The sequence below is a fragment of the Quercus suber genome, unplaced genomic scaffold (genome assembly GCF_002906115.3).
Source record: "Quercus suber isolate HL8 unplaced genomic scaffold, Cork oak 2.0 scaffold_341, whole genome shotgun sequence".
NCBI lineage: Eukaryota > Viridiplantae > Streptophyta > Magnoliopsida > Fagales > Fagaceae > Quercus > Quercus suber.
In genome coordinates, this window is record NW_027069793.1 from 234,975 (window position 1) to 252,405 (window position 17,431).

At 38.5% G+C, this 17,431-nt stretch overlaps 1 pseudogene; it reads right to left on the minus strand.

The window, feature by feature from the left end:
* Positions 1-519: 519 nt before the first annotated feature.
* LOC111992326 (scopoletin glucosyltransferase-like) lies at positions 520-7,424 on the minus strand (annotated as a pseudogene).
* Between the last annotated feature and the right edge of the window lie 10,007 nt (positions 7,425-17,431).

Below are 17,431 nucleotides of genomic sequence, written 5' to 3' on the forward strand. Positions count from 1 at the left end.
TTAATTTAGAAAAAATGTGTTATTTTTTTATTTATTTAACAAGGACGTAATTATAAATTTATACCAACTTTATTTTTCTTCTCATCCAAACAAATGAGTTTTTCATCCCTCCACTTTTTCATCCTCTCACGTATTAATTCTCCTACTTTTCTATCCCTTCCTCATTTTCTATCCTCTCACTTTTCCACTCTCTAACCAAATAGACCCCAATAAAAGCCAAGTTCTTATCTTAAGACATTAATTACAAAATTAAATGCAATTATTAGGTTCTCTTTAAGGATTATAGGAATGGATAGAAGACTTCATTTATTTGATAATTCACATATTCTGCATAGCACAAGCGATTTGTCTAGTTGATCACAATTCTTAGGACAATGTCTTAAAAAGTATTGAAGAACAATTAAGCAAATAAGAATAACACAGCTCACCAACAAAGATAAATATTTTGTTTTACGACAAAAGAACTATATTGGCAAATTTTATTTTATTTTATTTTATTTTTTTTTTTTTGCATCAAGGTCAAGGGCAATGTGACTTTAATTCTTCAATTAATGCATTCAAATCAGAGTAGGATGATCCCCCTTCTTCAACAGCCCTCCTTGCCATCTCCCCAAATACCTTGGCTTTGCCTCTCATTTCCTCAACTTCTTTGCCCACCATAATTTGTCTTACTGCCTTTTGTATTGCTTCCCTCTTAATACCATCTCCAACCATTCTAATCCATTGCTGCGCACCAACACTAACCCCAATTTTCAGTACTTGAGTCACTAACTTCTCGTTGTAAAATTGCTCAGCTGCCACAGGCCATGTGACGATAAGCACCCCTGCCGTCACTCCTTCCGAGGTCGAGTTCCACCCACAATGAGTTACAAATCCTCCAACCGCTTCATGGTCAAGAATCAATATTTGGGGTGCCCAACCATGTATAATTAGTCCCTTACCTTCCATTCTTTTCTCAAATTCTTATGGTAACCAATCTTCCTCTGCCTTTTCATTTTTTCCTTTTCTCACAACCCAAATGAATTGTTGTCTAGAAGCCTCAAGACCCATTGCAATCTCCATGAGTTGAGAATCACTAAATTTTGATGTACTCCCAAAACAAATAAATACAACCGAATTGGGTTTCTTTGTAGCAAGCCACTTCAAACATTCACGTTCATCAATGGAAGCTTCCTTTCCCCTTTGGGCTTTATCTTTAGTATCCTTGTTGCATAATGAAATTGGACCTATATGCCATGCCTTTCTTCCCAAAACATTTATGTAATGATCTATATAATCCGGTTCAAGCTCATAGAAGCTATTAACAACAACCCCATAGCTCCTCAACACTGATTTGGAAGCTTCTTTCAAGAACTTGGAAAAGTCTGTTTCAACTTCTTGCCGAGTGAAGTCTGGCAGTTGCCTCCTTGTCAAATTTATCTCCCCCAGAAAGTTAGGAATGAAAAAAGTTTCAGAATCAGATGAAACTTTCTTGTGAGGTTCATATTGCCTGATACAATGTCCTGCAGACATTGAAAAAAAACGGGTACCATAGAATTCAAGCCTTGGAATACCAAATTTAGCTGCAACATCAACTGCCCATGGAAAGAGCATGTCAGCGACAATGCAACTAGGTTGGTACTCTTGAATTAGTTCCTCAAGTGGTTGTTGAAGCATTGAAGTGGCTAAGACAAAAGTGGGAATCATATCTGAGGAATTCAATGAGTCAATGTTCTCACATCCTTCTGGCAAGCCAGCCTCTACAGCTAGGAACTTGATGATTTTGATATCAATATTGATGCCGCGAGCTTTGGTATTTTCAAATGTTTTGGAGACTACAGGCATGTTGAGAGGAGTAGTGACAAAGGTTGCCTTCACACCTCGCGCTGCAAATAGCTTAGCCATGTCTATGGCCGGTATGAAAGCTATAGCAGTCCAGAGCATTCAAATCATGAGGAAGAAGAAGATGAAGCTCCAACGGTCAAGTTTATCAGATCGGTGTCGTATACAAGGCTGGGAAAACACAAAAGAAAACTAAAACAAAATGTCACCGTTTCTCATTAAAAGGAACGGTGCCATTTTGTATATATTTGAGAAATCTTTCCTTTGAAGGACACGATGTCATTTTCAATATATATGTATAATGTTATTAACTGATTAGTTTGTTAGCAGTTAGTTAGCTTTGGAAGAGCACGTGTGTCAGTTTGTTAGAGCACGTGTGAGGCGGTTATTCATCTCCCTCGTGCTCTCTTTCTCTCAATCTGTGTTGTATAAATATGACCTGAAGCCTCCATTATTATTTGATTTTGTGAAATATATTCAGTGAAGAAATTCTTGAGAAATATCTCAGCTTTCTCTCTCTCTCTGTTTTCTTTTCTTTTCTCTGCTTTTCTTTTTAGTGTTTTTTGTGAGAAAATATTATAGGTTTGAGAGAGTTTTTTCATGGTATCAGAGCATTGATCCATTTTCAATGGCTTCTACTCCGTCTGGTTTGTCTTCCTCAACATCAAATTCAACTACTCTGCCAGCTATGGCTACTGCGAGTTTACCAGTAAATACTTCACTGTTGCTATTGTCAAACATGTCATCCATGATGACTGTGAAGCTCGATTATGGAAACTATATTGTGTGGAAACACCAAATCGAGGTAATTCTAGATACCTATTCAATGATTGATGTTCTGGATGATTCAATCACTGTTCCAGATAGATTTCTTAAAGATTCATCTGGTAATTTTACTGCTAAGATCAATCCAACTTTCATAGCTTGGAGGAATTGTGAACAAGCAATGTTCACTTTCTTGAATTCTACTCTCTCCCCTGCGATTCTTGCCATCACTGTTGGGCAGAAATCAGTTAGAGGAGTTTGGAAGGTGTTAGAGAAAAGATTTGCATCTGTCTCAAGGTCTCATGTGATGAGCCTAAGAAATGAACTAAACGCAATCAAGAAAGGTGTAGATTCTATTAATGGATATTTTCAGAAAATTAAGCAAGCCAGAGATAGATTGGCTGTTGTTTCTGTGTTTATGGATGATGAAAAGCTTCTCCACATCATTCTTGATGGTCTTCCCTCTGAATATGACTCTTTCAGTTCAGCAATTAGAACCAGAAGTGATATATTGTCAGTTGAAGAATTGAATGTTTTGCTCAATGCTGAAGAAAGAGTAATTAAAAAGAGGTCTAATACAGTTGATTCAGCTTCTATGGCTATGGCTGCAAAGTTTCATTCTCAAGGCTTTCAACAAGGAAGAGGAGGCAGGTACAATAATCAAAGGGGGAGAGGTCGAGGCAATAATCAAAACTCTAGGGGATTTCACTATGGTGGTGGTTATTCCAATTCTAATCAATCTCAAAATTTCAATTCAAGCAGTCCCAATCCAAGCAATTCAGGGTTCTCTCCTCAATTTCAGAATTTCAATCAATCTAAGCAGTCACCTAACCAGAATCCAGGTCAATCCAGCAGGCCTATGTGTCAGATCTGTGGAAAGAATGGTCACTCAGCCCTTGACTGTTACCATAGAATGGATTTCACATATCAAGGGAGGCATACACTTGCAAAACTAGCCTCCATGGTGGCTAATGCTGCTCAAGTACAAGCTTCCAATGGTTGGCTCACTGACACAGGTTGCTCAGACCATGTGACCCCTAATTTGTCACAACTCTCTCTTATGCAACAACTAATTCCAGGCTCAGAGACTGTCACAGTTGGCAATGGTCAAGAGCTACCAGTCACTCATATTGGAAATGGTGAGCTTCGAACCTTAACTCATAACTTTAGGCTTGATAACATCTTAAGAGTACCTGCCCTTTCCTTAAATCTTTTATCTGTTCATAAACTTTTCCTTCAAAATAATGCTTTCTGTTATTTTGATGCACACAAGTTCTCAATTCAGGATTTACCCACGGGGAAGATCCTCTATGCAGGATTGAGTAAAGATGGAGTTTACCCCATTCCATCTAATCCTAATCTGTCTTCATCTTCCTGCTTCAATTCTGCTCAGAATTCTGCATTTGTTTCTGTTAAACCACATTACATTCTGCTATGGCATCACAGACTTGGGCATCCAAGCTCCAAGATTCTATTTTCTACTTTAAAGCCTGTATTTTCTTCTGTTTCTTTGTCACAAATTGATGAAGTGTGTTCATCTTGTGAATACTGTATAAATGCAAAAATGCACAGGTTTCATTTGAATAAAACACCTCTCATTTCCACTTCACTTCTTGAACTTGTGCATAGTGATGTTTGGGGTCCTTCTCCACTCACTTCTTTACTTGGTTTCAATTACTATGTGGTTTTCATTGATGATTACTCTCGTTTCACCTGGTTATTTCTTCTCAAAAGTAAAAATGAGGTGCTTTCTGTTTTCAAACACTTCAAGTCCATGGTTGAAACTCAGTTTAGCTCTAAACTTAAGGTCTTAAGAACTGATAATGGCTCTAAGTACATTAATAGTGAGTTTAAGTCTTTTTGTTCATCCTCTGGTATTCTCCACCAAACTTCCTGCCCTCATACTCCTAAGTAAAATGGTGTTTCAGAGAGAAAGCACAAACATGTTGTTGAAACTGGTCTCACTCTTTTGTACCAATCTCATCTCCCACTCAATTATTGGTCCTATGCTTTCTCTACTGCAACCTATCTGATCAACAGAATGCCTTCCTCAGTCTTAGGGTTTCATTCTCCTTGGGAAAGGGTTTATTCTAAACCACCTTCTCTCCTTGCCCTTAGGACTTTTGGATGTGCCTGCTACCCTTACCTCAAGCCCTTTAACCAAAACAAATTGCAGCCCAGGTCTAAACCTTGTGTTTTCTTAGGCTATCCTCCACTTCCTAAATGTTATATATGCCTTGATCCAACCTCTAATAGAATCTACATTGCCTGTCATGCCTTGTTCAATGAGTCTATATTCCCTTTTGCTAATGATTCTAGTTTCACTGATCCTCATATTCCCTTTTCATCATCTCTTCCTAATTGGTTTTCTCTACCATCACACCTTGTTGATGAGGCTATTCCTAATTCTCCTACTGTGTCTGCTATTGGTTCCACAACTCCTGATATCACTTCTTCTCTTCTTCCTTCTTTTCTTTCTCCTCAAATACATATTCTTGTTGTTCCTCCTTCTTTAGCTGTTCCCTCATCCATTCCTCCTATTCCTGCTTCTGTCACTTCTTCATCTGTCTCTCAACCTACCCCTACTGTGTCTGATTCTCTTAACATTGTTCCTGTCTGCACTAATTCTCATCCAATGCTTACAAGGTCAAAGCATGGTATCTATAATCCTAGAGTTATACAGGTTCAAGCTGATTATACCATCATAGAACCACCTTCTTTCACCATTGCCTCTAAACACTCACAATGGAGAGCTGCTATGGACGCTGAGTTTCTTTCTTTACAAAAGCAGAATACCTGGTCCTTGGTTCCTCTTCCTCCCCATAAAAATGTGGTCACTTGCAAATGGGTTTATAAATTGAAGAGGCACAGTGATGGTTCTATAGCAAGATATAAAGCCAGGTTAGTTGCAAGGGGGTATCTTCAGCACTATGGCATGGATTATGATGAGACTTTTAGTCCTGTGGTGAAGCCTGCTACTGTTAGGATTCTTTTAGCTTTGGCTGTGCAATTTGGATGGGAGTTGAGGCAGTTGGATGTCAGTAATGCATTTTTGCATGGAGTTCTTAAAGAAGAGGTTTACTTGGCTCAGCATCAAGGCTATGTTGATCCAGCCTTCCCTAAACATGTCTGTCTTCTTCACAAGGCTCTTTATGGTCTCAAACAAGCCCCTAGAGCTTGGTTTGAGAGGTTTACTTCTCAATTGCTGCACATTGGCTTCTGTGCTTCTGCTGCAGATAGTAATCTCTTCATTTTAAGGCATGGATCATCCATTATCTTTCTGTTGTTATACGTGGATGATATCATCATCACAGGCAACAAATCCAACTTTGTATCTTCAATTATCAAGCTCTTGGGGGTGGACTTTGATCTCAAGGACCTCGGGTTACTTCATTACTTCCTTGGCTTGCAAATTGATTATACCTCCTCTGGGTTGTTTGTTCATCAGACCAAATATGCCTCTGATCTTCTTCAGAAGTTTGGAATGACAGATTGTAAGCCCTGTAAAACTCCTTCTTCACCTCAATCTCATCTTCTCCCTAATGATAGTCCACTATTACTTTATCCTACATCCTATAGGAGCTTGGTAGGTGCCTTACAATATTTGACCTTTACAAGACCAGATCTCTCATTTGCTGTGCAACAAGCTTGCCAACATATGAGTTCTCCCACACAGAATCATCTTTAGGCAACTAAACAAATTCTAAGATATCTTCAAGGCTCTTTACACTTTGGAATTGCCTTCACTCCTGGTCCAATTTCCCTTTCTGCTTATAGTGACTCTGATTGGGCTGGGGACCCTATAGATAGGCATTCCATTACTGGTATGGTTCTTTTCTTTGGTAATTCTCCTATCTCATGGTCTGCCAAGAAGCAAGGCACTGTTTCTCGTTTCTCCACAGAGGCTGAATATCGTGCCTTAGCTTCCACTACTGCTAAGTTGTATTGGATTCGAATGCTTCTGCGAGATTTTGGTCTTTTTCTTCCTTCTCCGCCCCTTCTCTAGTGTGACAATGTTAGTGCTCTTGCCATTGCCACTAACCCTGTGTTTCATGCGCGTACAAAGCACATTGAGGTTGACTACCATTTTGTGCGTGAGAAGGTCCTCCGACGTGATGTGATGCTTCCGTTCATCTCAACCCATGATCAATTGGCTGATCTGTTTACTAAAGGTCTTCCTTCTCCTAGGTTCAACTGGCTTACCTCCAAACTCATGTGGAAATTTCACATTCGTTTGAGGGGGGATGAAAGCCATAGCAGTCCAGAGCATTCAAATCATGAGGAAGAAGAAGATGAAGCTCCAACGGTCAGGTCTATCAGAACGGTGTCGTATACAAGGCTGGGAAAACACAAAGGAAAACAAAAACAAAACGTCACCGTTTCTCATTAAAAGGAACGGTGCCATTTTGTATATATTTGAGAAATCTTTCCTTTGAAGGACACGATGTCATTTTCAATATATATGTATAATGTTATTAACTGATTAGTTTGTTAGCAGTTAGTTAGCTTTGGAAGAGCACGTGTGTCAGTTTGTTAGAGCACGTGTGAGGCGGTTATTCATCTCCCTCGTGCTCTCTTTCTCTCAATCTGTGTTGTATAAATATGACCTGAAGCCTCCATTATTATTTGATTTTGTGAAATATATTCAGTGAAGAAATTCTTGAGAAATATCTCAGCTTTCTCTCTCTCTCTGTTTTCTTTTCTTTTCTCTGCTTTTCTTTTCAGTGTTTTCTGTGAGAAAATATTATAGGTTTGAGAGAGTTTTTTCACGGTATCATGTGACCTTGAGCCATGAAAGGGAAGAAGGATATGTGAAGCTGGCCACTTTTGCTACCCATGTGTTTGCCAAGGATGATAACGAAGACTGGCGAAATAGAGTTTAGGCTAGGATATATTTTTCAGTGTTGTATGAGAAATTTCAAATTTGTAATTATAATTCTACTTTCTGCAAAGAATTTTGATTTGTGTTCTATCCGGTGCTGAGTGAATGCAACGCAGTGATTCTCAGTGCCACACGTTCTTGTTCAATCCTATCCACATTAACTTTCTTTGTCATCTTACTTGTTGACCAGAAAATTATTGAATGCGACTGTAATCATGTATACTTGTGAAGCTCATTTTTGTGCTTCCAAGATGAAATCCAACGTGATCGAAAACGAGTCTTAGAGTAGCATCAGACATTCTAAAAATGAAATCCAACGGGATCGAAAGCTATTACTCGAACGGAATCTATGCATATATGAGTTTTTGAACGAAAAAAATAATAATAATAATTGAATTGAGTTTGGTGGCTAGCAAGAGATAACAACCATCTAGAACACCATAGATTGACAGGGTGTTTCCATCAAACACATTTTCTAAGAGTGAGGTCTAATTTGTAGCCTAGTGCGTAATGAACCTTATCTTCATTTGCAGTTCACACAAATTTAGAAATGACGAATTGCCCTACAAATTATAGTTTGGTGTTTCATGTTTGTTGGGACTCGCAACATAAAATTACTATAATTCTAGTAGCACAGCATTTTTTTTACTAACTATGCATATTGTCATGGGTGTATAATAACGTTGTCATTGATAGTCATGGGTGTATAATAACGTTGTCATTGATAAATTCTAAAATGTATTGATCGATGGTAAGATTAAATCTAGAATTGAGAAACACGCTATGAGGTAAGTTAGTAATTATGATCAAATTTCTTGGTAGAATAAGTCTACCGACAATTATAAAAAAAAAGGCAATGTTTATTGCACATTGTGTTTGCAAATTCACACTACCCAAATATACTAAAAACGTGACTTTTAATTTTGTTAAATTTGACTTAAAGTTGCGTTTTTAGTGTATTTTTGAAGTAGGTATAAAATACACTGTGCAATATATTTTTCCCCAAAAAAAAAAAAAAAAAAGCCTCAGAAAATCTTATATTGTCATAGGATCGTATCATATCACCTACAATTCATCAAGAGTAAGCCTACTAACACCCAAAAAAATCACAAAAATTTCACAAAATTTGATGTTTCTGTCCTTTGCATTTGAACTAAACTCAAGTAACCGGCCCAATAATACTTTGTGAAATAACTCTTGTGAAACTTTTTGTCAAAAGACTAACTGTTGTATTGATATATAACTCCTGCAAATATGTCCTAATCGGCCCAATTTTAACCTGTCATATCAATTAAAAACCAACTTACCTCCAAGTCCAACTCATTGCTGATGGAACTCCCAACATCCTCTCTTGACGCTTTGCTTTCGGCATTAGTGTCAGGTTCTGTGTTTATGGTAAGACCCCAATTTAGGGAGATAAAGCCCAAACACTCACACATTAGACTTCCTATCGGTTCCCATTTTAGGGAAAATGTTAAGGTATTTTTCTATACTTAGGGAAGCACTGCCTTCATTTCCCAATATTTTAGAGTAATGTTAGAGATATAGACGTTTTTACAAAAAAAATTACAAACTATTGATGTAGCGAGTGATTATTGGTAAATGAAAAATTAATATTAATGATGTGTCTAAATAAAACCCAATAAGAAGTTAGATACATCAACAATTTGTAAAAATGTTGTAAAATAGTTTGTATCTGTAGCATTACTTAGTATTTTATTACTGTATTATTTGTGTCTTGGTAACTAAAATGAAAACAAAGTGTTTTGAATGTGAGATAAATAATTTTAAAAAATGAATGAAGAAATTTATATTTCAATAAAATAAGTTTAGAATACAAAATTTTATGTGGCTCATGTGGGTGCTTTGAAAAGTAGTTGGCTAAAATAAGAAAAGTAAGGTTTTATCCTAATATAAGGATTCCCTAAATGCTAATTCTAATGTTACATAGAGACAAGCTGACTTGATAAATTGTTCATTTAACTATTGACGTGGGTATTAAGAGTTTAAGAGAGGGATAGAGGCACTCATGGTCATTCCACCACAAATTTAAAAATAATATATATATAGTACTAATTTTAACAGTTTTGTTTTATAAAATTACACTTTGCCCCCTCTTGACAATATCATTGATTTTTTTTAAGAGAAATGATATAGCCACAAATTTTTTAACAAAATTTTACAAGCTGTTGAGGTAGTAAATTGTTATTTATTCACATCTAGACCCACTACTTACATCACTCTTTTACTTACCAGTAATCACTCATCACATCAACAATTTATTAAAAAAAATCTTGTAACCCTAGCATTTTCCTCCTTTTAAAGGCTATAAAAAAAATATAATTCTAAAATCTAAAATAAAATATAAAAGCCCCAAAAAAGTAGTCCAACAACAAAAATTGTCAATAACAAAGCTTAAAAAAAAAAAAAATAAGTTCAATAAACCAATTTTACCCAAAAGAAACCAAACCCTTTAAAAAAGTTTAAAAAAAATAATTCTTTCTTGTCCCAGCAGCAGAGGCACACATTAAAGAAAAAAAAGGGCAAAACTACAATATTGGTCCTCAAGTTTACCCTGTGTGCACAATTGGTCCCTCAAGTTTAAAGCAGGCACAATTGGTCCCTTAAATTTTGAAATTGAGTTGTATTAGTCATTTTACTAACTGCCATTAGTGGTGTTACTTATGTGGCTAACAAAACAATGACTTGACTTTTTTTAATAATGTGTCATTTATTTTGAAAAAAAAATTATAAAATAAATTTACACGTGAGACGCTGCCAACAACTCCGCCGTTTATCAAAAAAAAAAAAAGTTTCTGATACGCCACTCTAACCCCATCGCCACCGCCACTATCCTCTACATTAACCCTATTCGGCCGCAAATTCCCAAGCAAAGGTGAAGAAGAAGTGGACCCAAACAATGACGTCATTTCCATCATCGGCTAAACGAGCACCGAATGAACCGTATAAGAAAGCTTGCCGACAACTACACCGGCCTCCAAGGATATGTGGTTTTTAATACTATTGGTGGAGGCACTAGTTTTGGGCTTGGCTAAAGGCAAGCCTTTTTCTAGAGAGAGAGAAAATCCTACCAATCAAACTCCGAGCATTTTCATGACCTCGATCGCGGCAATTCTAGTGCAATTGGAGAGAGGATTGTAGCTGAGGTTTTCGGCAGCCTCGCCGATATTTTCATGATGGAGATCTCACCGAGGTGGACGGATGAGTAGATGGAGAGGGAGACGAAGTCTCTGAGACTATCAACAGTGCAGCTGAGGAAGTCGAAGCTAGGGCCAAGGTTGGCCACAGTGGTAGGAGCGAAGGTTTTGACGGAGGCAAATACGCAAGGACGAACCCAAGTAGGGGCCTAAGGGGGCCCTTGGGCCCAAAAAAAAATTAACAGCTTAAATTTAAAAAAAATATATATATATATATATATATATATGATGCTACAGAGAATCAGTAGGCTGAACACTCCAGCTTCAATGGCTAATAGTTGTAGTGAAGGCCTGCAAGGATGAACACGCTATCAAAGGAGACCAGGGTGGACCAGCCAAACACCCTCTAATGGCTAAGTTAGTTTCTCAAAAGAATGGAGTTCCAACTTTTTAGGAGTAAAATATCATAATGCACTTACCTTGATTTGATTCAGAATGGTCCTTATATAGAGAACCTTGGAGCAATTATAATTTTAATAACTTCCCCAAGATTTGTGAAAATCAGTGAATCCGGACATAACTTCCTCAACGGTTATAAGAGCTTCAACCGCTGGTGGAAGTTAAGGCGATAAATGTGGGTTGGGTAACCGCTACAAGGTTTTGTGACTCAAATCTTCCATACACGAGTAAGTCTTTTCTTAAGAATTTTCCCAAGTGTTGTATGGTCGTCCATGTGCTTTACTCATGGACGACTCTTATTCATAGATGGTCAGGCGATCGTCCATGTGCTTTGCCCATGGACAACTCTTTTGCTCAGTTTATTCAAACATTAGGCTAACTAACGCTCATGGACGATCCCTATAGACAAACCAGAGATGGTCAATTTTGCTATCCCATCAGTTGCCCCTTGTCCAAGGGTCGTCCAAGGATAGATTTGCTTTACATTTTTATGGTTTTGATCCAACCCTTCTCCTCCTCCTTTTTTTTTTTTTTTTGAGACCACGTGTCATGATTTCGTTGGTTGACCCGTCACGTCGATTGCATTTTTCAAAGGGACAGCCACGTGTCTTCTTCTAAATGGCTGGCATCGCTTCGTTGACCTAATTCTGCGCCCTATAAATTGGTACATTCTCTTTCTTGCCCTTCACCTTTCTCATAATCTCCCTTCTGCCATCTCGTCCAAAAGTCTCGTCTAGCTCTTCATCCTAGTTCTCAAGTATTTCCTCTTCCTTTTTTAGGTTTTTCATCTTAATCTTTATTTTAGTCATGTCTTTGTCTAGTAGTATAGAGAAAAAGATTGACGAGTACTAGGACACTTCTTTTGGGAGTTATGAGAGTGGTGAGGGTAGCACAAGCTACAGTAGTAGTTCCTCGGATGAGCCTTACTCGTCTAGGGTTCCTGGCATTCCCTTTGAGGAATTCTAGGAAATGCAACATAGAATGGCATCTGGGGCTGGGATTAGCTCGTCCAAAGAGCTACCTAGAGTTTCTCAAGACGAGGAGGAGGAAAAGGAGAATGTGATATACAGTTGTGCTCCTGAAGTAGCGTCTACTCTAGGCACCCCTAAATTGAAGACCCTTGTGGATAAATACCAGATTCCCATTGAGTTCAACCCTCGTCTACCCAAGGAAGGAGAATGGTGTTGTTCTCCTTCTTTTGGTTTAGGAGTATATACATCTTAACTTTTAGCTGGCCTTAGGTTCCCTCTAAATTCTTTTTGTAAAGGTATTCTCCATAGGTTGGGTATTGGACCTAACCAGCTCAACCCCAATGGATGGAGGACGATAGTTGCCATGCAAGTGTTGTGGCGTGAGGCGTTGGAAGGGGACTGTCCTATCACAGTGGACGAGTTCCTTTACTGTTATAAGCCCTCAAAGATAAAGAAGTCTGCTAGTTTTTACCAGTTCTCATCCAGAGGCTCCTACTATAGTTTAATTAAGGGTCGTAGCTCGTCTGACAAGCTCTGCAAAAAAGAATTTTTTATTATTTTCAAAAATTGGGCTGTGGACCCAGTTGATGTGGGTAATGCCCCCTTCCCACCTTTTACCAGCCCTCTAGGTCATCTTCGTCCTAAGGGTATGTCTTCTTCTATTTTATTTTATTTCTCTTCACATATTTTCCAACTCTCAGTCGTCTAACCCCCCTTTTTATTGATACAGCTGTTGTTCGTCCACGCTTGGAAAAATTTTACTTGGACCAAATTGACCAAGTGCGTGCCTTCCCTGGGAGAAGCTTTCACGATCTAGTCACTCTCAGTCGTCTAGCTACGTGGGGACTTGGCCTAGAACCTACCGCTGAGAATCTTGGTCACGAGGAACTACCTGTTGTAGTAAGTATCGTCCATTCTTCTCTTTTTTCTTCTTTTCTTTTCTTCCTTTTTTTTTACTTAATTTTCCTCGTCGCATGAATAATTACAATGAGGGAGAACAAAGAGAAAACCATAACTAGTGGGAACGAGGGTGGAACTGCACTATCAGTTGTCCAGAAACCTTCCGTCTAGACAGGGAAGAGAAAGTTTAAGTCTATATCTGGTGCTGTGGATCTGGACGACCTTCCAAGTCGTCGAGGTCCTAAGAAGCAAAAACTTGGCAAGACTTCTCTTCCCAAGGTTCCCAAGTTTATACCTCTAACGGTAGATTTGGACGACCCTCCAACCAATGTAGAGCCCGTCCAAACAATTCATCCTGTTCAAACTAATCCTACTCCCCCTCCAGCCAAGACTTCTCGCAAGCCTCATCCTCAGAGCCATCTGATCGTCCTTCTAACCTGGTGCTGGACAAGAGCTACGCATGGAGAACGTTAAAAGGAATAATCACTGATAATGAAGTAAATGAATGCTACAATATGTTAGTGAAGGAGTTTGAATGCTCTGGTATCCATGACCTGTTTAAGGTAAGAGTTTCATTCATCCTCGTGCGTTTTTAATAAGTTTTTCAAAATTAAATGTCTAACTTTCCTTTGTCCACACCTAGGCTATGTCAAAGTTTTATACAGTGATGTGCCAGGATAAAGAGCTCTGTGAGGAGACCAAGATAGCTAAAGAGAAGGCTAAGGAGCTGAACAATGAAATTCTACTAAAAAAGGGGGAAGTGATTAGGTTGACCGATGATTTCAATCGTCTGGAAGGAAGTGAGACGAAGCTAAAGAACGACGTGGAGGAGCTCGAAGCAGATGCCGTAGAGAAAGATACTCGCATTGCTCATCTGAGTTACAAGTCTCAGGCTTTGCCTCGTCCTTAGAGAAAGCACATGAAGAAGCCATATCAGCCTTCAAGAAGTTTGACGAGTACAAGAATCGTCTTGATAGTCACTATACTGCTGGGCATGAGGAGTTCCGTGTTGATGCCAAGGAAGCATTTCATGACTTGAACTTTGATACATTCAAGATTCCCCTAACTACAGAGAGTTCCTTGCTTGCGACGAGTTTTGAGGTTGTCAATGTGGTGGACGACACTAATAATGAGGTGATCCAAGACGATCCAAAGACCGGCAATGCTCCTAGTGATCCATCTAAGTGATTTCATCTTCCTTTTAGAAAGTTTATATCTTAATTTTGTTTGGAGGTGCCTAGTGTTTTGGGCTTTATTTCTTTTTAAAATTTATTCAAGTACAATTATCTCATCCAAATTTATGGACGAGCTTTATATACAATCAGTTACATTGTTTTCACAACTTAAAAGGGGTTTTGGACGTTGGTCGTCTACCCTTCTTTGAATTCTTTGAATGAATGAATGAATGTTTTCTATTTTCTCACTTTATTATGTTTGAACATGTTTAAGGATTTATGGATATACTTTATTAGTATCGTCCATGCCATTTCTATACTATGGTTTGTTCAATTAGGAAAACATTTTATCTCATCTTGAGCTTATGGACAAAGTTCTTTCATCGCAAAACTAGAGTAAAAATGAATCCTTGACGCTTGTCATTCATGTACAATTCGTCCATGAACATCGTCTTTTGGCCAGCTGTATCCTTTATTCAAACTTGGGACGATTATTTATTCATCCTTAACGAAAGTAGTTCCAACGAATGCTCGTCCATGTGCTGGATTGTTTGGCTGGTTAGATTCGTCTATGGGCTTGTGGTGTTTTTACACACACATTATTCATCCATGATTTAGTTGAACATACCTTAGGTTCTATCTCATCTTAAGCTTAGACAGATATACCTTAGGTTTATTTTTCTTGCTTCATCCTTATTTGGAGGAAAGCTTATAGGCGATACATCCTTGCACCTAAGGATTTTATTCATCCTTGATCTTTTGCCTTCTGTGGATCATTTTGAATGAAACTACAAAAATGAAGGATTTCCATACAATCATACACATAAAACATCATATATGTATTTGAAAATCCACACTATGTAAACATTCATCCACAGTTATGGCACATGTTTAACAGCCAGTGCCTTTAGGGAATTAAAAATACTTAATATAACACAACTTCGTCCAAGAGTAATATAATACTTATATATCTAGAACACAGTAAGAAAATAACACTAAACAACAAATTACTTTAGCCATCCATGACTTTCGTCCTGCGGCAATGTTCGTCCATGATCACCCTCTATTGATAGTACCTTCTTAGATGCTCAACATTCCAATGGTGTTCCAACTTCCATCCATCGAGGGCTTCCAAGTAGTAGGATCCTTACCTCTTGCAGTTGATAACCCTGTAAGGTCCTTCCCAATTTGGTCCCAACTTCCCGTGGGCCGAGTTTTTGGTGGCCGAAGAAACCCTTTTTAGGACGAGATCCCCAATGTTGAAACGTCTAAGTTTGACCATGGTATCATACTGCTTTGCCATAAGATTTTTGTACCTTGCCATCCTCTGCTCTGCGTCTATCCTTACCTCGTCTATAAGATCGAGCTTAAGACGAAGCTATTCCTTGTTTTCTTCATCTTGATACTTCATTACACTATGGTTAGCCATATGCACTTCTGCATGTATAACTGCTTCACTCCCATAAGCTAATTTGAAAAGGGTTTCCCCTATAGGGGTCCTCACTGTTGTTTTGTAAGCCCACAAAACACCTGGTAATTTGTCTGGCCATACTCTCTTTGCCCCTTCAAGCTGAGTCTTAATGATTTTCAACAAGGATCGGCTTGTTACTTCTGCTTATCCATTGGTTTGTGAATGGGAGGGTAAGCAATAATGATTCTTGATTCCCAGTTGTTCATAAAATTCCCTGAATGGTGTGTTGTCGAACTGTCATCCATTTTCAGGTACTAATACTCTTGGTACTCTAAATCTGCACACAATGCTTTTTCAAAAGAAGTTTTTGATATTCTGTTATATAATTTTCGCTAAGGGTTCAGTTTTCACCCACTTAGTGAAATAATCTATTCCCACCACCAAAAACTTCATATGTTTGGTTCCAGTTGGAAAGGGGCCCAACATATCCAAACCCCATTATGCAAAAGGCCAAGGGGCCATCATTGGGGTAAGATACTCTGACGACTATCTAGGAATATTGCTGAAGCATTGACATTGATCACATACCTTAACATATGCTTTAGCATCAGCTTGGATGGTTGGCCAGTAATATCCTGCACGGACGACCTTGTGGACGAGCAATCTAGCTCCTGAGTGGTTTCCACATGCTTCTTCATGAACTTCTCTTAAAACATAATTTGCTTCATCTAGAGCTAGACACCTTAGGTAAGGCTGGGAAAAACCTCTTTTATATAAGACTTCGTCCATAAGGATATACCTGGTTGATTTAACCTTGAGCTTCCTGGCCTTGTCTTTCCCCTCTAGAAGCCTTCCGTCCTTTAGGTATGATACTATCGAGGTCATCCAATTTTCTTTACCTTCTATCGGCAACATTTCTAGAAGGTCTATGCGTGGCATGTATTGTATTTCATCAAACTTATCCATTACTTCATTCGCGGAGGCTTCCTTTGCCAAAGTATCTGCTCTTACGTTCTCTTCCCTTGGGATTTGAATGAAATCGACTTCTTTGAATTTCTTCACAAGGCTACCACCTTCTTTAAGTATCCCTTCATTCTGTCTTCCTCGGCTTTGCATGTCCTGTTTACTTGGCCTATGACCAACTGAGAGTCTCCCAAGATGAGTATTGAGTCCGCTTCTACAGATTTAGCCAACTCTAGCCCTTTAAGAAAGGCTTCATACTCCACTTCATTGTTGGTTGTTTAGTACTGTAAGCGAACCTTGTGGTTCAATTTATCTCCTTCTGATGATTGCAAAACTACTCCTATGCCTCCTACATGCAGTGTAGACAATCCATCTACATGGACAACCCATTTTTTATTATCCTCTATTTCGCCTAAGTCTTCATAGCTTGGAGTGAACTTTACAATGAAATATGCCAGGACTTGAGCTTTTATTACACTTCTCAGTTGATACCAAATGTCAAATTCACTAAGCTCAACTACCCATTGAATCAGTCATCTTGCAGCTTCCAGCTTGTTCATCGCCTTCTTAAGCGAATGGTCCGTCATGACATTGATAACATGAGCTTGGAAGTAATATCTTAACTTCCTAGAAGCTGTGATTAGTGCGAAAGCTAGCTTCTCTATTAGTGGGTATCTTCCTTCCGCTCCTTTGAATGCTCAACTAGTGTAATATACTGGCTTTTGCACCTTCCCTTCCTCTCTGATCAATGCAGAATTCACGGCATATGGGGACACTGATAAATATAGATATAGTTCTTCTCCTAGCATGGACGAACTTAACAATGAAGCCATGGTAAGATAGTTCTTTAGATCATGGAAGGCCCTTTAACACTTGTCCGGCCATTCAAATGCCTTCCTAAGAACTTTGAAGAAGGGGTAAACATT